Source organism: Diplotaxodon limnothrissa, linkage group LG18 (assembly GCF_057381915.1).
Source record: "Diplotaxodon limnothrissa isolate DT_005_m linkage group LG18, D_limnothrissa_male_GT1.1, whole genome shotgun sequence".
Taxonomy (NCBI): domain Eukaryota; kingdom Metazoa; phylum Chordata; class Actinopteri; order Cichliformes; family Cichlidae; genus Diplotaxodon; species Diplotaxodon limnothrissa.
In genome coordinates, this window is record NC_140613.1 from 15,942,084 (window position 1) to 15,967,569 (window position 25,486).

Consider the following 25,486-nt stretch of genomic DNA (forward strand, 5'->3'; position numbering starts at 1 on the left):
AAAATCTCTTCAGAGTAAATTGAATACCCAGTCCACTTACAGCTGTAGAATAGTGATACAGAATGACATTTGTCTTCCCTCTACCTGGCTGTAGAGAAAACTCAATTTTAGTATTTAGAGAATTAATATTCATGAGCTAAATCTGTCATAATATACCATCTGTGATGTGCTGTCATTTAAACCTTCAAAGGAATTAAAACTGAATTAAAAACTCAGCCACATATCTTAACCCATACCGACACAATACATCGCTGCATTCAGTCACCGGCACACCAGTAACAGTGGCTATAAACTACAGTGACATATTCATTCTCAGCACTCAGTCACTTCAAGTTTTTAAACGTGAATCTAAATTCTAGTGAGGTATCATCAAAAAGACTAACCTGAGGTGGAAAGCGGCTCAGTAAATCCTTCCATTTCCCTAAAGAGAAGCCACCAACACAAAAACCCCTCAAGTGATAATGAAGGGGAAAGATGTGATGGAAAAACAACTGCAAAGCCACTGTGCAAGCGAGGAACACAGGCCAGCTGCTCACTAGATCAGCTTCAGCAGGGGTATCTCACTCCATCACCACCGCATCAGTGAGCACATCGTGTAGACGGAGAAGGCCTGCATCAATCAAACACCACGCCACATGGAACCCAAGCTCTCAGCCCCTTGGGGAAAACTTGGGAGACAGAGCCAAAATGCAACAGAATATCAACAAATGAGCCTTTGGATACAGTGCATTTGGAGTGCAGAAATAAAAAAAAACAAGTCTTCAGACTCCCTGCTGATACCGATGGGCACACTTCCTAGGTAAACTCTGAAGAAGGAAAAAAATACACAGAAAGGGTGTGAATTTTTGCTTTGGTTAGTATCATGATACAAGATGAACCATTAACTCCGGCAACAATTGGCAGATAAGAAAAAGTGATCCAGTGTGTAAATGTGAACCCTGAAGTAGTAAAGAAAAAGCTGAAAGCGCACTCTAAAAAGAACTCCCTGTACCTGTAGCTTCATAAAATTGAGTCACAAAATGTGACGATGTGGCCTTCTTGGATCTGGTAATGAAGGTACTTGATACGATGCACCCTGTGAAAATAAACAGCAAATGTGACTGCTTCTCACCATATTGTGTTAAAACGCAGCTCAATAAGGAAGCAGCTCGACGCCGCAACTGTCTGTGCTCTGATGTGAGAAAAAAGACACAATAAAGAAGAGTAGAGGGCTGTTTTGTGTAATTTTAACTTTGTTTGTTCGTATGTATTTGTCTTGAAATGTGCTGCCTCTTGGCCAGGACTCCCTTGAAAAAGAGGTCTTTGATCTCAACGGGACATTCCTGGTTAAATAAAGGTTAAATAAAAAAAAAAAACGTGCCAAATGTTGAGGCTACAATGGGTAAGGAGACGTGAGCTGCATGGGCTGTTTGTTCTGCAGAGAGGTGGCAAAAATAATGAAGTCCAATCAAACCAGCAGGCTACACCGGCTCTTTCCTGATGTTTATACTAATACAGAGAAAGTTTTCCCTCCCATCTGCTGCCCACTGTTCTCCTTTTTTGTTTTCTCTCAGCAGAGAGTATTGTAGCTTTCTGCTAACAAAATTCAAACTAGTTTGGAAATCTCAAACTGTCTGAGGGGCTCAAAAAGTAGTTTTGTACCTCGATCTGCTTTAATCTAAAAAACAGCTCCAAAGTTAAACTGGATTTTCATTTCAAATGCTTTTTTATTTTTATTTTTTAGCATATTTACTTTACTTCCTTAAAAGTTAAACTTACATTTGTGCTAACAAACCAGACACTTATGCCATCCTAGCTGCTCAAAGCAGTCTGCCCATTCAAAACTGTCTCATTGGATATTTTGTCTTTTTCAGATCGTTCTTTTTAAACCCCAGAGTTAGTTCTGGGAGAAAATCCCAGCAGATTAGCAGTTTGTGAAATACTCAAACCAGTCCATCTGGCACCAACAAACATGGTCAAAGTCACTTAAATCCTCTTTTTTCCCAATTCTGATGCTCAGTTTGAACCTCGGCTTCTAAAATGCATGGATATTTGCACTAACTAGCAGTTCAATAGGTATTCCTAATCAAGTGGCTGGTGAGCGTATGTCAGGGTCTTTGTGTCCCCTCCCAATTTTCTAAGCACTAAATAGTGAATCTTCCTTTAAAAGCCATGCTTTATTTAAGAGGTTAAAATGAAGAACATGAGAGTTTTTAGTGGTAGGTCTATGCTAAAACCAGCAGACACAAACCAATCTGCTGATTTAGCCCCTGGGGGCAACAACCCAAGCACAAAAATATCTGAGGGGCTCAAAAAGCAGTTTTGTGTGCTCCAATCTAAAGACCAGCTGCAAAGTCATATTGGATTTTAATTTCATTTTTTTATATATATTTTTTTCAGCATATTTACTTTACTTTAAAACTTAAAACTTTAATCTTGAGTGGTTGTGGCTTTTATCATGGCTGCAAATGACTGACAACTGGAGCAGCTAGAAGATGGTACGTTACTATTTGCAGCATTGTTTGCTAGCCTGGATTTGTTTTTTAACAGCAAGGCTGACACAGCTACAGGAATTACATGGCCAGAGAAACCCATGAAGCCATGCCACAAAGCTCTCAGTACAGTTTTTGTGCTGATGTTAATGCCAGAGGAGGTGTGGAGCTATGCAGTTACTGAGCCAGCAGAGCATTGGTGACTTTTGCGCTCCATCTGCCACAGCACTCGGCAACCCCGCTCTGTAAACACTTGTACGATCGACTGTAAGTTGAATTCAGTGAGTGCTTTAGAATGATCCATTCTTTCACAAATGTTTATGTCTATGTGCTTGATTTTATAAACATGTGGTAATGGGACACCCTTTTTTAAAAAACCTAATGTGATGAGCAACAAGTGCACATGACTGAGATATCAAAGGATGCTGCAGCCTCATATGGGTATAGCAGGTAAATGACATTAAATAACACACAGCTTTTTCATCAACTTAGTTCTAATTGGGAGCATAATTTACAAAGTTAACAATATGCTTTATTCAAAATAAAGAGTAATTTAAAACCCCGAAGAAGAAGCAAAGCATCTCTGGAAGGATCCCCACACATCATCAACACCTACCTCCAGTGCACTGAAGAAGTAAAATGATAAATGAGGCCCATTCAACATAAGACACCAGTTGTTTCACACTCAGTAAAAAGATATTCAGCTGAGACCTATTACTGTTCGTACCAAATCAAGACATATTGTGTTGTTTGTCAGCTATGTAGCCTAATAAGCTACATAAAGGCATTTAATATAGCACAATACCACTAAAGCACACTGTGAAAAGAGTTCGGGGTATAATGCACCTGAGCATAAAGACTTTGTCAGAGCCAGTAGAATAATATTTGACATTCACAAAATGTACTAAAATCCCCTTTCCACTCAGTGGGGACATAAAACAAATGCTCCCTGAAATGGTCCGAGTTCAAACTACTGAACTGAGCTCATATTTAACCAACTTTAAACATAAGGATTTATGGCATACATCACTATCCCACCATTATCAGGCATGTGCACACGTACTAAAATTGTCTCATAAAATAATTAAAGGAGATAATGAAAGTACAGGCCCGCCCACTAAATTTACTTCCCTCGTTTATTTTGTAATGACTGGCCAATCTTTCTTTTAACTTGCAAGGAGAAAAAAGTGAAGGATCAAAATGCTCTCTAATGCAGACTTAAAAGACAGGTTGGATTTTCATGTAAACACTTGGAACATGACGTGTATATGTGTGTGTGTGTGTGTGTGTGTGTGTGTGTGTGTGTGTGTGTGTGTGTGTGTAACAATCCCTATGCCGTGTGCATATATATGTGTGGGAGGCTGCATTGTGTATTTGTGTGTTTCTGCGTGTACAAACCAGTGGGTGGATACGTGCATGCATGGGAATGTGCCTCTCTGTGTCAGTGTGAGTGAGTATACACAAACATTTATTTGCTCTCCCAGGTCTTGTCTTGAATGTACACCAGCTGAATTTGACCTTTTGCTATCAACTAAAGCACCAACAAGGCTAAAGATCATAAAAACTGTGACAGAGATCAATTCTCTCATTTCCCCTCTTATGCATCCCTGGGGGTTCTTCAGTCTAAAACAGAATAAGTTGACCTCCTGCATGGAGAAACTTCTATGAAAACTTTACAGTGTCGTCAAAGGTTTAAGAGAGTAATAATTAATTAATTCAGCCCTTCCTGTGCTAGTGCTACAGGCCTCTGCCAAGTAGATAATGCTCATCTGTATCTGAATGACGAGGTCATGCTTCACTGCTTGTGGCTGTGCTCAGAGAAAATACTTTGGGATACAGCACAGCTGAGGTAAATAAGCAAACCTGTCTGTATCTTCGAATATACAGAAACTGTATCCTTAATGACTTCTTGAGGGAGATTTAAAAAAGAAAAAGATAAGGGGGTAGGTGGAGTATTGGATGTCTAAAACCTTGATTATCCTTTAAAGGTCCATAAGTCCACCAGGGTCCACTTGGGCCTGACTGGCACAAATTTCATCATCAGAAGGTGAGCACGAGGGTAGGACCTCCGAGTGCCTGTCTGTTTTTCGTGACTACAAGGGTCTTGTCTGTGGAGAATTTACATAACAATGCACCAAATGCACATACGCTGCACTTGAAGTCAGGACTTCAAAGAGGTCTAACAGGATCAATCAACTGTCCGTGTCCACGACGAGGTATAATCAAGACATAAGACTTTCATCCAAAAGTCCAAACCTTGTGCTAGTTCAACTATTTTTTTCCGCACCATTTAATTCCATCCATCCGTCATTATCTGCCGCTTATCTGAGTTTGGGTCACAGGGGCAGCAGACTAAGCAGCGACACCCTGACCTCCCCGGCCATCTCCTCCAGCTTATCTGAGAGGACACGTTGGGAATTTGATCTTCCCAAGCCAGCCGAAATGCATAGTATCTCAAGCGTGCCCTGGGTTTGCCCTGTGGCCCCTTCGTGCTAGGACATGCCTGAAACACCTCACCTAGATAGTGTCTAGGATGCATCCTAGTCAGATGTCTGAACCACCTCAACAGGAGGAGAAGGGATTCTACTCTGAGCTCTTCCTGAATGAGCCCTTCTCCTCACTCTGTCTCTAAGGGAAAGCTCAGCCACCCTTTGAAGGAGATTTATTTCTACCATTTGTAGCTACAATCTCATTTTTTCTGTATCTAACCAGAGCTCATGTCCAAAGGTGAGGGTAGGATAAGATCAACCAGTAAAAACAGAGCTTTGCTTTCACGCTCAGCTCTCTCTTTACCAAAAGAAACCAGCATAGTCTGCATCACTGCAGACACCGTCAATCCGTTACTCTCCCACTCCACTCTAACTTCACTCTAAACAAGACCCTGAGATATTTGAATTCTTCCACCTGGGGCAGCAACTCATTCCTGACCCGGAGTTGGCAATCACCCTTTTCCAGCTGAGAAACATGATCTCAGATTTGAAGGTGCTGATTCTGATTCGCACTTCACATAAACCACCCTAGTGCATACTGGAGGTTATTTGATTTTTGTGTTGCTTTGCTTGCTGTTTTCTTTGATTTAGGCATTTGGGAAGTCTAAATTGGAAGGGACACTCATGCAATCTTAGTGTAAATATCTATCTAACTGGAATGTTGCTTCACCATTGCAAAACTCAAATAAAGTGGCCTGTGGTGGAGTGTGCTTTATGGCTCTGCTGCAGGGAAGGAGTAGAGTAGTGGGTTCAGGGTGTGGTGCCAAGCGAGGCTGACCAACACAGCTGACCTCCATCATCTAATCATGCCTCCCTTATTTGAGTAGGATACCGGGACCTGAGCTGTGTGTGGTGTGGAGCTGAAGAAGGCAGCTGGAAAGCTACGCAAGCAAAGAGCGAACAACCGCTGTAAATAAACATCCACTTATCTTGCAACGCTGTGTGAATCGGGTCCTTTGTCACAGTCCTACTGTAACAGTGAGTAGCCAGTAGCCATGTTCAGTTCAATTATATTCCTGAAATGTCACAAGTAAATATAATGAAGAAAGTTTGTTTTCCTTGAAAGGTAAATGATAATTAGCTGTGTGGGAACAGTTCTTTAGGTACAATACAAGTATTTCTTCAACCCTCCTTTTTGTACGACCCTGAATTTACATCAGAATGCCCTCTCTCTCTCTCTCTCTCATACATACACACACACACACACACACACACACACACACACACACACACACACACACATATATATATATATATATATATATATATATATATATATATATATTTAGAAACCTTTAAAGGATTACAAGAAGGCCTATGACTCAATGCCCCACAGCTGGATACTGGAATGCCTAGAATTGTACAAGATCAATGGGACCCTAAGAGCCTTCATCAGGAACTCAATGGGGATGTGGCGTACAACACTAGAGGCCAACTCCAAGCCCATAGCACAAGTCACCATCAAGTGCGGGATCTACCAAGGAGATGCTCTGTCCCCACTGCTGTTCTGCATAGGCCTGAACCCCCTCAGTGAGATCATTAACAAGACTGGCTACGGATACCGACTACGGAACGGAGCAGTTGTCAGCCACCTCCTGTACATGGATGACATCAAGCTGTATGCCAAGAGTGAACGAGACATCGATTCACTGATCCACACTACCAGGCTATACAGCAATGACATTGGAATGTCGTTCGGACTGGAGAAGTGTAGTCGGATGGTAACAAAGAGAGGGAAGGTAGTCAGAACTGAGGGGATTGAACTACCAGAAGGCAACATTGCAGACATAGAGGACAGTTACAAGTACTTGGGGATCCCACAGGCGAATGGGAACCATGAAGAGGCCGCTAGAAAAGCTGCAACCACCAAGTACCTGCAGAGGGTCAGGCAAGTCCTGAGGAGTCAGCTGAATGGTAAGAACAAGATCCGGGCCATCAACACGTACGCCCTGCCCGTGATCAGGTACCCTGCTGGGGTAATAGGCTGGCCAAAGGAGGAGATAGAAGCCACTGACATAAAGACAAGAAAGCTCCTTACCATGCATGGAGGGTTTCACCCCAAATCCAGCACCCTGAGGCTGTACGCTAAGCGGAAGGAAGGGGGCCGGGGACTGGTGAGTGTCAGCACCACAGTCCAGGATGAGACAACGAACATCCAAGAATACATTGGGAAGATGGCCCCAACTGACCGAGTGCTCAGTGAATACCTCAGGCAGCAGAAACCCAAGAAAGAGGAGGGAGACGAGGAACCATCATGGAAGGACAGGCCCCTGCACGGTATGTACCACCGGCAGATAGAGGAGGTGGCTGATATCCAGAAATCCTACCAGTGGCTGGACAAAGCTGGACTGAAAGACAGCACAGAGGCACTAATCATGGCAGCACAAGAACAAGCTCTGAGCACAAGATCCATAGAGGCTGGGGTCTATCACACCAGGCAAGACCCCAGGTGCAGGCTGTGTAAAGATGCCCCAGAGACAATCCAGCACATAACAGCAGGGTGCAAGATGCTAGCAGGCAAGGCATACATGGAACGCCATAACCAAGTGGCCGGCATAGTGTACAGGAACATCTGTGCCGAGTATAACCTGGAAGTCCCGAGGTCAAAATGGGAGATGCCCCCAAGGGTGGTGGAGAATGACCGAGCTAAGATCCTGTGGGACTTCCAGATACAGACGGACAAAATGGTGGTGGCTAACCAACTGGACATAGTGGTGGTAGACAAACAGAAGCAGACGGCCGTAGTGATCGATGTAGCGGTTCCGAATGACAGCAATATCAGGAAGAAGGAACACGAGAAGCTGGAGAAATACCAAGGGCTCAGAGAAGAGCTCGAGAGGATGTGGAGGGTGAAGGTAACGGTGGTCCCCGTGGTAATCGGAGCACTAGGTGCGGTGACTCCCAAGCTAGGCGAGTGGCTCCAGCAGATCCCGGGAACAACATCGGAGATCTCTGTCCAGAAGAGCGCAGTCCTGGGAACAGCTAAGATACTGCGCAGGACCCTCAAGCTCCCAGGCCTCTGGTAGAGGACCCGAGCTTGAAGGATAAACCGCCCGCAGGGGCGTGCTGGGTGGTTTTTTTTTTTATATATAGCCCCATTTTTTTTTATTTTTTTTATTTATTTTTTTTATTTCAAAAACAATTGATTGTTAACAAATGCAGATTCTGAGTGGGTATGTTTGTCACTTTTTTTCTTTTACGAATGCAAAAATGTTAATAAGCAACTGCTCTCTGATTTAGTGAAAAAAAAAAATCACAAACATCCCAGAGCCAAGCATGTTTGTGATGTTTGGCTGCAGTTTGTTTTCAGGCCTCTGAATCTCTGCCCATATCCAAGATGTGTTTCAGTGATTCGGGTACATCTGGTGCTGCGGCACTTGGATAAACAACTGAGCCAATCAGAATTTTGAAGGCGTGATTAAAAAGGGGAAAGTCTTGTTTTTGTGCCTCAGCATAAAAAAATACCAAATGGGGGAAAAAAAATGGGAATGAGTTTGTATGAGACTGAATAAACAATCAAAGTTATTTAGAGTACAAAAATAACTTTAAAGTCGTATGAGAAAAGTTGAATGCTGGATGTTCACAGCCAACATTACTGTGGCTTTGTTCTGACTGACACAAACAAGACCAAAATATCACCGATGACTGATGAGAGGGCGAAAAAACAAATGAGTAAAACTCAATAATGTGGTGAAAACTAATTCAATTAAGAACTGAAACAAACAGTTGATTGACAGAAATTTAATTAGCTGCCATTTTTATAATTAATCCTAATGTAATTGCACTTTCCTGAATGTGAATATTTTCTGCTTGTTGTCTTCTATTAAAACACCCCAAATTTATTTTGGTTTGGTGTCTGAATAAAAAACTAAATCTGAACTAGAGAATTATGACTTTATTACAGAGAAAAAACAGATAAATAGTAGAAACAATCCTGCTTGTCTCAGTCAGCTTTAACTGTTCATCACTTTTTACACTCTGTCTTTTATTATATTGTCAGTTCACCAATTATTTAAAGGTAATCACAGCAGTAAGTCTGATAGAGCAACAGACATAAAAGACATTATTGTATAACACTTGGACAACAGCATCCAGAAACAACAAATTAACTGTTATGAGTACTCATAAAGTATGATCACAAGCTCACCGCTTGTTAGTACTTTGAATTTGGCTGCAAACCGACATAGCAATAAATATTACTTAGCAAAATGTGCTGATGCAAATATGAAACAAAAAATACTATTCCCTCCTTCCTTGGCACATCACAGCAGCACTACTGTGTGTGAGGTTGGCTACGACTGTGACAGTTAACGCCGCCTCGGTGAAACATGTATGCATCAATAATAAACTCACTGCACCTTTACCCTTCCCCATCAGGTGTTCATTGAGTTACAGAGGACGAACAAACCTCAGTCAGTCTACACACATGACCTTTTCAACTTCAACTATGTATCAGCAAAGAAGCTGCACCTCTGGCTCATTGAACAGGGTGATATTTTTAAGCACCAGAAAACCTTTGGCCAAGGACACATTAAATGATTCAGTCTAAGTCTTTTAATACCTAAGCCGTTTGCAAAGGCATCCATCAATATTCTGGCTGGCTTTATCAAAACCCCCGAACGTCACAAAATCTGGACACGGGAATCATCAGGTCACAAGCCCTTGCAACAAAACAGATTTCCTCAGTTACCTCTCTATATTCCAAGGTAAGAGCTGGAAAAAGGAGACGTAATCCCTCACACAGTTATTAAAACTAGCCAAATGGATCTCTGAGCACATGCAGACAAATCTTTTCTCAGCTGTCAATCAGGTGCCGTGAGGGAAACGGTAATAACAAATGCATTTCTTATCAAACCTTTTCTGAATTTCCTTGCAGCAGTGCCACAAAATAACAACCAAATTTTGTGTTTTTCCATGGTCTGCTGGGCTGAAGCTGCCCCGTCAGCAGTTTTGTCTGCAAGAGCACGAGACAGCCGTGTCCCAAAAACAGAGGAACCAAGAAGATACAATTGGCAATGACATTGGCTGCCACAGAAGTAATTGATTTCCTGATATGTTTCAAAACAATAGCAAAGAATAAATACAGTAACATCACAAAGCTATCTGAGCAAATGATCTAAAGAAAGGGTTCTTCTTAAGACTGGCTGGCATGTCTGTGAATGGATTGTAGTTCTTTTATCTTTAGCAAATGTTCTTTTTTGTTTTGTTTTGTTTATGAGACACAGTATGTATGCCACTTCTCTCCAGCTTAAAAGTAAAATCTATTTTAGTTATCCTTAAATATGTCACTAAATAAAGAGCACATGAAGCTTTTAAGTTACAGACATTTGCAGTGGCAAGAAAAGATCCTCTTAATTCACAAAGTTTAATAGATGGAAATGGGACGGAAACCACTCCTCTGACATTGCATGGCCTTGTAACAGTAAAACTACTTAATATCATATAAATAAACTTCGTCTATAATTTGGTCATTTTCAGTCTAGTTCCTCACCAAATCAAATTAAGAATGGTAATGTAATCTTTGTGATACACAGCAAAACTACCCACACTGTGACTTCAGTAGAAACAAGATGCTCCGATAACAGTTGTAAATACAAATAAGAGCCTTTCACATTGTTTTATTGTTGCAGAATTTACCTTCAGTATCATCAATTCAACAAGTAAATATCACCTTACACTGAAGAGTCCTTCACCCCACGTCCCATGTTTCCTCCACCCATAGAGCATCGTAAAAATATCTCTAATATAAAATAAAGTCCTCTTCCACAAGAACTACTGCATCTTTTTCTCAACAAACTGCCTTAATGCCATAAACTATTGCCGGTTAAATCTGAGAAAAGGCCTTTGCCAATAGGGCTTATACATGTGTGTCTATACAGTTTTTGAGCTTTAACTGTATATCTTTGTTATTAGAGTTTCCATTTCAAAGCAGTGAATCGTCTTTTAGAGGACAGGCTGTACATGTTCATTTGTCTGTTTCTGCCTCTTTAAGTTTACCTCTCTTCCTGTGTCTGCATCAAAGCTTTGATGTGTAAACTGTATATTCATTATGTTAACAACCCATATTTTAAACAGTGGCTGTAACTTTAACTATAGTGAGAAAAATATAAATAAATATTTAAAAATGGGCAGCTAACAGGGTAATGCTCATTCTTTCTCTTCACACAGAGTCTTCACACAAGCAAGTCAAGGAGGTAATAGGAAACAGACTTGACTCTTTAACTCAGTGTAATCTGTGACTGACACTGGAAATTATGGTCATACAGATACAAGGTATGTTGATAAGGGCTTACCATAACAGCTAAAGGCCTTTTTTAGATGCACTGCAGCTACACTGCCTATTTCACCTTGGGGTATACAATGCTTGAACAGGACATATTTGTATGTTTACTGTATGTTGCAGATGTACAGTTTATTATTATTAAACTCTTAAGACGAGTGTTTATGTGTACAAACACTGCCATATTCTCATATTAATCACACCATCTGTCCACAGTAATCAAAAGGTTTGTCTAGCCCGCAACCACCCATGAAATACTCATGAAATACTACCACTTGACCCTAAATGCTCCTCACTCACAGGACTGGAGGAACATCCCTGAAATCAAAACAAAAACCCTCCTGACAAACTCGAGTCACTGACTCAAATCGTGTCACTGTGTTCAGCGAACAGAGGAAACCCTCAGGTCAGGCTCAAAGAACAGTCTGGGTGTGTCACAACCTCACATAAATATTTCCACTGCACCACAGTCTGATGGGAGTGTGTATAGAAAGCATAAACTGCAGTAAAATAAGACTTGGCTTTATTTGGCTTCCTCACAATACAAGTAACCGCTCGTCCACAACGCAGATACACACAGAGACGCACAGAATAACCACAAATGCTGGGTTTCACCTCACCTATTGTATTCACTTTTGCAGTCTATGCTATTTTAATTCAGTTTGTAAACCCACCTATTGAGGTTAAGGTAATTACATCCTGTGTTCAACACCATTTCACAATGCAATGATGCAAGAGACTGAAAAAAAAAAATCTAATCTCCTGCAGCTTTGTGCACTTTGTCTGTTTGTTCTTCAGAAAAGAATGAAGGGGCAATGCAGTTGCCTCGTCATTTGTTCGCTCATGTTGCCTTCTTTCCAGCAATGTTTGGGGACAAAGGCAGCATGCAGATCCACGTGTGGTGTTAGGTTGGCTTTGAGCTTTGGGCACAGTGGATTTAGCTGCATATTGATTTCTACAATAATGCAGTTGTGCTTTGTTAATCAAGCACTCTGGCAGTAAAACTTATTTTAAGCTTGTTTTTAGGCTTGTTAACGGTGTAACAAGATCACTTGGCTGGGTTAAAAATTTTGATTATTCTACAGAACAGAGTCAGGAAAAAACACACAAAACACACACAAAAAAGGAGTTTTACCCCTACAAAATGTGATTCGGTACAATTTGTTTGAAATGTAAGGTACATAAAGACTTTCATTTGACACTCAACTACTCTATTAATCAAGGTAGATGGCTTTCCTTGTACCTATTTAGCTGAGGCTGGCCAGAGCTCATCATGGTGACTCTGTGATGGATTGTGTGTATGCTTGAGTAAGAAACAGTGCTCTCTGGGTCAGGCTAGCCCCAGTGGCACACAGCCATGAGGAATTAGCTGAGTTTGCCCCACATTTCTTTGCACTGACATGAGTCTGTAGATTCACTCTGGTCAATAAAACACAGTCTGGGGTGGGAGGAAGAGGGTGACTCATCATTCCACTTTGTATGTATATTTGGCAGAGTAAAACTGTGGAGTAACATGTTTGTTATCATGCAGAAATCATAACCTATAACTAATTTTGCTTTCAGAAAAGAAAAAAAGGAATGTCCCTATGAAGTCAAGGTGACGGAGGGAACGCAAATGTGATTTTTATCTACCACATTTCTGAATCAATCCAGAGAGTCCAAAAACTGATTTTGTTAGTTGCTGATAAAATCGCAGGCGGCGTGTGGGTGTAGTCGTAAGCACTGTCTCTTCATAGCAAGAATTCTCTTTCTGAGTTTGCATGTTCCCATTGTGTCTGCAAGAATTTTCTCTTGGTGCTTCAGCTTCCTCCCACAGTCCAAAGAGATGCATGTTAGGTTAATTGATGATGTACGGTTGGCTGTCTCTTTATGTTAGTTCTGCAAAGAACTGGCAGGAGTATGCCCCGCCTCTTCCCAAATGGCAGTTAGAATCGGCTCCCCCAGCAACCCTTTACAGGATAAAGTGGGTATAACTCATGAGTGAACAATATTAATATGGTTTTTTAACGTTAAGAATTAAAAATGTAGAACAATAATTTGGAAATTGTCCCTCCACACACAGACTTAAACTTTTGTCAGCTTCTTCCTGTAACGCACCAAATATCAGTGTGATTCCTCCTACATAAACAGGAGTTGTGCAACCAAAACTGGCACACAGGTATATATTAGGTTCTTATCTATATCCAGTATTATGATGTCGTTACATTACCTAGCAACAACCTACCAACAGGCTAAAATGATCCATTTTATAAATTTATGCCCATATAGCACCATATAAAATTATCATATCATTTGAACTTAATGTGAACAACATATAATTTATATCCAAGAACTTGAATATTATGATATAAATGATATATTATAGCAGCATCACATTGCCTGGCAACCACCTATTTTTTTAATAATTCAATTCAATGTGCTTGAATTACAGAGTTTCAACACAATGGCCCCAAAAAGGAAAGGTTCTTCATTATCCCACAGCACTGAAGGTGCTTCACGGAAGAAGAAGAAGAAAAATAGGTACACTGAATTTCAATATGAAAGAGAATATTTTCTAATATTTATTCATATAAAGAAGATCTACCACCCATTTTTTTTTTTTTACTTTTCTCAGCGTGATTAAATAAATGAATATCCCAATGGCGCAACAACACCAAATAAAGTGTAACTTACTGACAAAACAGAGGTTGGCATTATATTTTATCTCATAAAATTAGCAAAGCAGAACCCTCATCTACTCCAAGTAGTGTTGGTGGTTGAGGTGGGGGAGATTAAACTAATATCAAAACAAAGAGGGTGCTGGCTAAATGTTTGTAAAACTCAGAGGAAAAAGTACACACATCTTTAACTGAAACGAAACTAATGTATGACTTGGGCAGTGAAAATAATTTTCATGTAAGGGAAACATTCAGAATGTAACTAAAGTCTACTAATATTATCATCAAATTATACCTGAAGGACTAAAAACAAAAGCAGTCATTGTGCAAAATGATACGTCTAGTTTTTTGTTGTTTTTTTTACCTGAAGCACCATTAATGAACTAATGGGATAGCTTCACTTTAATTGTCTAACTTTAATTGAAATTAACAAATAGCATAAGCTGTCAAATGAACATAGTAAAGTAAATGAAGTTTTCCCTCGAAAATATACTAGCATGTTAAGAAAAATACAATAGAAATGCTCATGCAAGTTTCAAGACTGCTGGTAAAACACCACACACCAGCGTCTTTGTCTGCATGACACAGCTAACAGCATCGGTGGGGAATATTGTTCATTAAAGAACACTGTAATATATTACTGTAATATATTTTCAGTAAATTGCATTTAGCCTTTTTTAAACAAACAAGCTGCTTTCATTCAGGGACCTTTATCACCACCAATTAGCTTAACTGCCAGCTAAAAACACGAGTGCACAGTGTGTAAAGTGTTTACTGGAACTATGCTGTGTACAGTCAACTGGAGATCAAATTTCTGAAACAAATCTAATTGTGGCATTACAAAAGGCTCTGTCCTCCATTTTATTAATTCAATTCAGTTCAATCAACTCCAAATCACAACAACAGTCACCTCAAGCCACTTTATATTGTAAGGTAAAGATCCTGCTGTAACATAGAGAAAACCCCAACAATCAAACAACCTTCTTTGAGTTAGCTCTTGGCTACAGTGTGAAGGAAAAACTCCCTTTTAACAGGAAGAAACCTCAAATAGAGCCAGGCTCGCCGGGGGGGAGACGACGACACCACTTCTACATTATTGCTTGACTTAATAAGTGTAGATCAGCTATTTCAATTAAATAATTAAATCAAGGAACATGTCAACATGCTGGTAGTACTTGTTAAAACATTAAAACTGTACAACAGTAAGTACTCATGGATCAAACCACATCCACCTTTACACTGTCTTTTTTTTTTTTCATCTCAACAAGAAGGAGTTAGAGAGTGCAATCCTCCACCAACAGATCTCACTTTAGGCAGTATTAACTTTTAAGGGATTAGTGTATATATTAATATACATATTTCTGTATATTAATTTGGGGGGGGGGGGGGGTTTGCTCTTTTTAAACCCATTTTAAGATCTGTGTAGTGCAGTAAAAATAAAAGTAGCATGACAGGCATTTTTTTTTTCATACAATTATTATGGAGGAGTACACAAAGGGTAATATGTATTGATCTGTAAGTAAGAAAGACATAAATAACAGGAGCTTATTATATAATATTATACTAGAGTATATTTCAGTATAACTCTAACTAAATACCTGACTCCTGGCACCTTGAGGTGACTGTTGTTATGATTTGGTGCTATATAAATTAAATTAAATTAAATTAAATTAAATTAAATTGAACTGAATTGAATTAACTAACTACTGACAATACTTTTTTTAATAATAATAATGGATTGCATTTATATAGCGCTTTTCGGGGCCCTCAAAGCGTTTTACAATTCCACTATTCATTCACTCTCACATTCACACACTGGTGGAGGCAAGCTACAGTTGTAGCCACAGCTGCCCTGGGGCAGACTGCCATATCGCGCCATCGGCCCCTCTGGCCATCACCAGTAGGCGGTAGGTGAAGTGTCTTGCCCAAGGACATAACAACCGAGACTGTCCGAGAGACGGGGCTCGAACCGGCAACCTTCCGGTTACAAGACGAACTGCCAACTCTTTGAGCCACGATTGCCCTTTAACCTCCTAGGAGCTGGCGTCCACATATGTGGACATCACATTTTGGGTTGTTTAGATCACAATACTAAATTTTGCTCTACAAGGGCCTGATATCCACTGATGAGGACATTATACTGCCACTGTTCTATCAAAATTTAAAACGAATGACCTCATATGTGAATATTAGGCCCTTGTAGAGCAAAATCAGGTAAAAAGATAATCATTAGTTTTTACATTCATCAGGTCCCAATCAGCCCAAATAGCAAAGATAAATTAAAAGTGCATGCCCTGAAAGACTTTGATTCTCAGGAGGTTAAGTATATGATGGGTGTTGGAGTGAAACTGAAAGATATGGAAATTAAAAGCAAGTTCAGAGGTCAAATTTAAAATGATATTTGGATACAAACTATAATGTGATATTTAACATCCCCTACACCAGCCAATACAAACAAAAGGCAGAATGACTTTAAGCATAGCTTTAAAAATAAAAGACATTTTATGAAACTATGAAACCTTTTTTGATATTTCGATATTAATCCCCATATATAATTCCCTATATGCCTATATGTTGTCAATACTAACAATAGCAATATGAAACATAGCTTTAAATAGCTTAGGCTTTTTGTCAATTTTTTACCAATAAATATTTGGTAAATGGCCTGTATTTGTAAAGCGCTTTTCTAGTCCCTAAGGACCCCAAAGCGCTTTTCACAACCAGTCATCCACCCATTCACACACTGGTGATGGCAAGCTACATTGTAGCCACAGCCATCCTGGGGCGCACTGACAGAGGCGAGGCTGCCGAACACTGGCGCCACCGGGGCCTCTGACCACCACCAGTAGGCAACAGGTGAAGTGTCTTGCCCAAGGACACAACGACCGAGAGTGTTGGAGCCAGGGCTCGAACCGGCAACCTTCCGATTACAATGCGAACGCCCAACTCTTGAGCCACAATCGCCCTGTTAGCCACGATCGCCCTGTTATTTAAGAAGACCTGAGTGGATTTAAGCCGAATTTTAAAGGATTGTTAACAGGACTCAACACCCAGAATTCATTCAAAACTTTCAAGCTATCATGTTTGCAGACAGAGAGAATGACAAGCATGCACACAGCGGAGAATTAATAAAACACCTGTAAACTTTTGCAGCTGTACCTTGCACAGCTGTAGTCTATACTCAGAAAGACAGACTGGCACATAAATGAGTGCCACACTGGTATTAGCTAACAGCTCATATTGGCCTATTAAAGCAAGATCAGCACTGGTTGTCTGATGTGCACGGATGTGAAAACTTTTTTTCTTTACAGAAAATAAAGCAGATAATGATGCTTCAGATAATTTGGAAATGGTGACATTATGAGCAGAGCAGACGGTGGTGGGAAGTCAAGCAGTGTCTTCACAGTAGGTTGCTAACTAGTTTGTGAAATACATTGCTAGAAATTTAATAAAGAACGATCCCACCATTATCTCTTTTTAATTTAACTGTACAATAATATGATATTGGGCTATATACTGATATATATGTATATTAATATCAGAATGCTTTTATTTGGCCCCCAAAAATCATTTTCCATGATGCCCCTCCTACACACACACACAGCCTCACACAATGAAAACAATGCCTGCCAGTGTACCGTGGCTGGTAATTAGATTTTCTGTGAATAAATTGATTGAAACCTTTGACAGCAGCCTTGTCACCTCTAAGCGTACGGCAAACGTGCTGTATTCTCACTAAAGATAGCAGGGCAAATTACAAACACTAATCAACAGCATGCGTTTAACATGCTGCTGATGAAGGAAACCTGCTTCGGGCAATGACTGTTTGATTCAGGCAAATGTTATGGCTGTTTAAATATCAAGTACAATTTGTATTCACTATTCACAAACCCCTCAAAAAGAGGGGGAAAATGCTGGGCAGAGGGGAGGCGAGCGGGGAGGCGAGCGGGGAGCCTCCGTGAAACCCCCTGGTGCTTGACGTTTGCTGAATCAATGAGATAAACATAAGGGCTCTGAATGTCAGAGTTTACATCTACAAGATTGAAGACTTAAATTTGGTCACTGGCGACTGCTCGTAGGGAAAATTCCATTTAAAAAGGTCAGCCTCAGCTCTCCTCATACTAAATAACTAAATGTCTGGGGTCTGGGTCCCTGTACGGCTCTGGCCTCCTGTATCAAAAGCATGCAAACGAATTAAATACATTTGCCTTTGTTTCTTCTTCTTTTTCCTTTTTTTTTAAACACCCATTCTTGAAAACAGACATTTGTTATACCAACATAAATGTCACTTCTTATAGTGTAATTCCTCCATCTGAACTACTAAATCTACAATGACACGGACCTTTGAATTTAATATGTTGTCCTACCATATGTGCAGTACTCTCCATCAGTGACTACCTTAATTGGCCGACACATTTGAGAGGACAACAATTAATTTTCTGCTTATTCAATCCTCTAATTCAATCACACCTAAACAAAGATTAGCTAAACACTTGGCACTGATGCTCGCTTATTCATACAAGTCGCTGCCAGGGTCCTTGCTGAGGTCTGATGGTGGGACTACAGCTTCATAAGAAAAACCTGGCGGCCTTATGGATGGGTCTCTGGCTGGGATTAGACTTACAACAGAAGACCAGGTGGCTGTGCAGTAGGAGGCTCTTGGCAGGAGGCACTTTTGTGAGACTGGAGGGGAGAAGAATGTTATCCTGCTGGCTGAGGGAGCTGTTTCTCACCCCCCTGGTACAAGCCGAGCACCATTCTGCCAGAACACGCCTGTGGCGTGTGGGACTTTCACCAAGTCTTGAAGGGAGAAGCTGAACGTCAGTTCACTACTAAGATTTTACAACTTCATTTTCTCTTTTATTTGGAGCTTAATTTTGTTGTCACTCCTAAAAAAGGTTATTGCTATTGTACAGATTAAACTTAACACACAAAGCTTGGAGTGGCAAAGGTTAAAAATCTCAACATGTTATAGATGCTACATTACTAGCGCCAACTGCTTGAAGTGCATCACAGCATAGCCCTCTGTATACATAACCAACATGTGTAAATAGAGAAAAATTAAGAACAATACATTTTTGGTCATTTTAAATTATAAAACTGGAATACCAAAACACCACAGCAGAAATAGCATAACATCAAAGATGCAAACACATCAAAGCATCCCTCTGCCAACCACTTTTAATGTGGAGCCAGAGTCAGTATTGTTATACTGTTATCACAATTATATGCAGTGTTCACCTCACCAAACATGTCAGCAACCTAACATGAATAAAAGACAAGAGCATGGCATTTTTTACATTGGCTCTGGTTTGCAGGCAAGAGCGGAAATTGGTCTGGTAAATGAGATTGGGGTGGGTGCTGAAGGCGAAGGAGGCAGGAGGCACAAGTTTCAATGAAATCCTCTTTACAAGGATAGCCTGTGAAAGCCTGAATGAGTACAAACCTAAACCTGGAAAATGAGGAGTAACAGCAGCCTAAGTGAGTTTTCCCCCGGCTCTCTCATCCCTCTGATGATAGGTTAAAAAAAAAAAGAAGCAACAAATCACTTCTTAAATATAAAATGCATAGCAACTGAGTGGTGCTGTGGGAAAATCTGCAGCAAGCTTTATTTATAAAACTGTTTTTTCTTTCTTTTTGTTTCGTTTTCCTCGTTGAAACAACCACAGAAAGTCATTTGTCTTTGAGAATTTATTCAGCAGTGAGAATCTGTCTAAACCAGTGTGAAGCACTCTTAACCCTTCCATGTGTGATTTCTCCTAAAAATCCCCCTTTTGAATCACTATCACAACTGTTGTTCCCAAACTCGATGTGGGCACAATTCACATGGATCTAGCTAATCTTGTCACATGTTCTGTTCTTCTGGTTCTGCTAATTCCATCGCTTTTTACATTTTTTTTTTTTTGTAAATGGATATGTAAGAGAAGGCGACTGAGCAGACGAAGGCAACACTTGTGAAAATGCAATCACAACCACATTGACAATGACCAAAAATAGAAATTAAAAGTGCAGTGCCAATAAGTATGGCTGTCTCGTTACAGAATGTTACACAGATTCTTGTATCAACACATACTGAAAACAAACTCAGAGAAATATCACTTGCCAACAGCTTCCAATCAGTTGCTCCAACTGAGGAGAATTATCAGACCCATAATGAGTTCATTAGGATAATGAAACAGCCTAGGCTGATTTTCTATTCTGCATCTTAAACTGTTGTATTAGCTTCTCCACTAGCAATTTAGATTAGCAAAGCAAAACAGACTCAAAAAAATGTATTGAGCAGATAAGATGTTGCAGAATGCACAATGGTTATGAAATATTTTGCATCTCAAATGACTGCCGCTGAGAAAGTATAAGTATGATCTAAATGAACACAGCTGTGTCTGCTTGTAAACTGATGTTTTGCACTCAAACATGCGGCTTTACAAAAATATCCTTGACCTATGTGGGATTTTTGAAGCCAGTAATAATATATGATATTGGATATTTGTGGTAACAACATAGATTAGTTTTGCAATATTAATACTTATACTTATATGCGCAATAAATGCATGCCCTAAAGCAATCATTCAAACACACCACAGACAGAATACAGATACTATGTTAACAGTAGCTGTCAAAACAAACAGCAGCTGTTTATCTGAAGTTCTTTTAAAGTTTTCTTTATTAACCCACTTAAAATTGACCTATGAAACATTCAAGCATAAAGAAATCACCTAACTTGGGGGATGAACGAGTGTCATGTCTACACATAACAAACAACTTAGAAAAGGAACAATTTTAAATTGTATCTTTAGGCACTTCTTTACTTGCAGCCTGTCATAAAATTCACATAATTGGTTCCCAATTCTTGAGTTGAATCTATGAAAAATGTCAAAGATAATGTAGTTTGACAGCCATAAAAATTGTATTTCTGCACCAACAAGGTAATTCCCAAAGAGCTATTAGCCGAAAACTTGGCACATCTCAGCAATGTGTGCAGTGTATCCTTAAAAATTTTAAGGAAACTGGAAAAGTGGAAGACAAAGAAGAAGTGGCAGGTTTAAAAACCCATCTGCACCAGTTGAAGCATATCTGAAAGTCATGTCCTTAAGAAACTGGAAAAAGAAAAAATCTAAGGACCCGAGAGATGTATCTGGCCCTTCAGTTGATCCATCTGCTGCTCCCTGAAGCTTCATTAGAATTGGTCTCAGTTGCTTAGAAAGGTGGCTGTCAAGAAGCCATCCTTAAAGGAAATAGGCAAAAAAAGCCTGAGAATGAAAAATTACACAAAAACTGGACTGAACTGGACCAAATTTTAAAATTTCGTCATCAGAATGTACACAGGAGGTCAGGATAGTGTATATCTATAGGTGTATGTAAAAAATTGTGGAGGCTTTGCCACCGTTTGGGGCTACATTTCAGGTAAAGGTGTTGGAGATTTTGTCAAAATTGATGAAACTGCAAAGAAAAGAACAATCAGATTTGGATTTAGCATGGAACAGTATGTGGCTTCATTTTTCACCATGATAATGATCCCACACTCCCAATGCAATGAAAACATACCTGCAGCCAACATACAAGGAAGAGCTTTGAATGTCCTTCAAGAAGCCTGTTCCTGCAGACTACTTAAAGAAATGACGTGAAACTTGAAAGAGAGTTCAGGCTGTGTTGAAGAATAAAGGCGGTCACACAAAACATCGACCTTTAAGCTTGTTAGAATTATACAAACTCTGTTTTTGCTTTATATACTTTATTTCCATGTATGTTTCCCCACAAACTCTCTGCACCTATTCTCATCTTGGTCCCATTTTCTAGCAAATTACAAAGACCAGACAGTAATCCTAAATTGACACTGTCTCAGTTTTGGTTGTGAAACCATTATAAATGTCAACTCTAAACCTCTTCAGCATCAAAGTCAGAGCTATTGCCACAATTTATTTAGTCATCTTTCATTTGTCACCTCCCCCAAAACATACATCAAACATTGTGATTAGTATGCTCCCTGTCTATCCACATTTCCTCTATATAGTTTCACTGTTAAGCTCAATAAAAGGACAAACGAAACAAATGATATTGGAAAAGAAATCCTGGATATTTGGCCATAAAACTCACTACTGCTGTATTTTCTGCAAACTGAGGGACTAAATACAATAAGGGATCCTAATCCTACATTTTTCAAATGTATGGATCTGAACACCTTAATAATAACTTATTCTATTTACACGTATTTTATTATCTTGTAGAGTGCCAGTGTACAGTCACTAATCCCTACACGAGGGAAACATGCTACATACAAGTTTCTTTGTAACTATCTTTTTTTGTTAAAATAAAACTCAGGTATCAAAGTATTTGGACATTTAATCATCGGTTTTTGGCTTCCTCAATAGGTCCCTACAACAGGTGCATACCTGGATTTGTGCAGTTTTGCTATTCATCCCAGTAGATCCTCTTAAGCTCTGTCATATTGGATTGAAAGTGTCTTTGAACTGCCATCTTTAGATCTCTGCAAAGATGTTCTCTAGGATTTAAGTCTCGACTTTAGCTGGACCACTCAAGGACAGTTTGAGATTTGTCCTAAAACCACTTCTGCACTGCTGTAGCTGTATGCTTTGGGTCATTGTTGAAAGAAAAGAATAACTGACACTGGAAACACATAACACCAGTTCTGGCTTCACTCCAGCGGCTTCCCGTACATTACATGATTGATTTTAAAATGTTGCTACTGGTTTTTAAGGGTCTTACTGGTCTTGCCCTGTCATATTGAAAGGACCTTGTGAAACACCATACATCCACAAGAACACTAAGGTCAAACAATCAATTGCTCTCAGGCCAAATCAGAAAAGTAGAGGTGACCGTCCATCTCAGCCCCGTCCATCTCAGGCTTTTGAATTAAATAAAGCTTGATATCTTAAAAATTTCTATTCTTTTCATTATTTTTGTATTTCTTTTTAAATGAATGAATTATTTTATTCATTATTTTATTCATGTCTTCTGTGTTTTTCTTCTTTTTTTCCTATCAATTTTTTGGGTGTTTTTGCTGTGCAGCACTTTGGTGGAACTATTAAGTGATATATAAATAAAGTTGACATTGACACTGTCCTCAGTCCCGGGTTAAAGCTGCACCCCTATAACATGAACAATCCACCTATTGTTCACCTGATTATCCCTTCACTAGTGGGCTTTTCTTCTTCATGATTTCAGAGTCCTGTAAAAGCTCCATGCAAGCTATCAAGCTGCGTTTTTCTTAAGAGTGGCTCCATCGAACCACTCTACTCAAAAGGGCTGATGGAGGTTGTACTGCTAAGATAGCCATCCTTTTGGCAGGTTGTTGTTTTTCTGCTGAGAACATCTGAAGTTCAGCTTTGCCAATCCATCAACTTTAGGAAAAGTAGAACTGGCTCCAAATGTCTTTCACTTCACAGTTGATGTCAGAACCACAGGTGGACACCAGTAACATCTCACAGAAAATAAAAGTAAACTGGGAGAACTAAATGCAGCATTTTCGATTTTTTGTAAAATTGAACATTTAAAAATACACTGATGCACAGACATCATCCATCTATCCATTTTCTTTCTCTTATTCAACCCAAGGGCCCATCCCAGCTGCCACATGTCAAACGGCAAGGCATTTAAAAAGGTCGGTAGTCTGTCACAAGTGCAAAGATGTTACTTATCTTTTATTAGCTAAGTTCAGAATCCTATATATCTACTGACAATAATGAAAAACAAATACAAATGTGTCATCATTAGAGTATGTGAGCTAATTACTATATGACTAAGCCCTTGAACACATCCTTATTGAACACAAACCCCCCAAAAAATTACTGGTTGAAAAATAAAGCCTTTGGTAAGATCCGTGAATCAGTGTGAGTCAGAATTTGTCTTTTCAAAATGAAGCACACACATGTAGTCCCTCATGTACGGACTGTAAACAAATAAACTGTAATAAAAGCCTGACAAAAACAGAATGGCGATGAATCACTGATCATTTATTTGCAGCACTTCCCATAAATTATGACGATGGTCGTTACTCGTCCTCAGCTTGAGGCATGAGAAAAGGGTCGACGCTCCAGTCATTAGCCTCTGTGAAACGAGCACCACCCCTCAGTGAGAAGTTTGATACAGCACTCGGCAGCACAGCACATAATAAAGCATGGACAAGGCTATCTGCTTTAATTTATATGCAGGCAGAGAGTGATCTGCCCCGGGTGTGTTTGGCCTGACTAAGCAGAGCGAGTGAGACACTGACTTGTCTGCAAAGAGCCTTCCCACGATCCACTGAAGAGAAACTGGCCTCCATCGGCTCACTGCAACAGCATTACATCGATGCATGGATACTCCGGTGTCTACGCAACAGCTGCTTAACATGATGTTGACCAGACCTCACAGTTTCCATATGGCATCAGCGTGTAAACAGCAAAACAGGGACGAAAGAACCTTGACGACTCCAGCATTTTCAGGGGAGTACGACTGAGGAGTGCGTAGCCTTAAACCAGCCATCAGTGAGAGAGCTAGTTCAGCTACCAAAGCAGCAGTTTCCTAATAGCAATTACTGTTTTAAGTGTTCAGAGTAAAGTGTCTTCTAAAAGGAATGTCCCCCTGTGGCTGTCACACAGAGACACCTAATAGACTTTATCAGCTGATATGACAGAGATGCTGAGACAGAGAGGAAGCGTGAGACAAACTAAAGAAGAGATGAGGAAATAATAAGGAGACAGAAGCAAAGATTCACTTGCTTTCCATGGTACACAATTTAGTTTTTGTTAAATGAAAACTGGATACTGTAATAAGTGCAGTGCTACATTATTTTAGTAATTACCACATTCAAAGGCTCCCAGTAATGACTGAAACAATGGCTCTTTTGGGAGTGGGATTTTCAACACAAATGGTAAATGGTAAATGGCCTGTATTTATATAGCGCTTTACTAGTCCCTAAGGACCCCAAAGCGCTTTACATATCCAGTCATCCACCCATTCACACACAAAGCTACTCAAACCATAGGTATTACAGTCAAAGGAGTCGAGAAGGGTCTGTTTGAGCTCATACTGATGCAACAGCTAAAAACAAGCACATGGAACACCCACAGGTTTTTAACAAACTCTAACACGGGCGTTACGTATACACCTCACATGTTCAAATGAACCATTTTATGCTCAAAACACTGTGAGCTGTGGATTGTGTCGTAATGGGCAAAGTGTGAATCAGCAGCAGCAAAGGTTCACTAATCCGCAGATACAGAGGCAGGGACGGGAGACAGGAAGGTACAAACTGTGCTGCAGAATAGAGACACTTTGAGATAAGCACAGTTACAGAAAATGCAAACTAGATGAGTCACCACTCCTCCTTGCACGTATCAGAACAACATATTTCAGGTAAGGTCATTACAATTACAGATAACAATACAGTACCAGAATTCAGTGCCGCGCCAACTGCGTGATTTTGTTTCACTATCTCTTGCAGGTTTGCAGCCCTGTCAACGTCCTCCCAATAACCCTTCCAGCTCACTCGGTGGGAGGTTTGGACCTCATTTATAGAGCTATTGTTGAAACCACTGCAAATCTAAAGACAGGCATTGTGGTGATACAGACACTGTCTGATTCATAGAG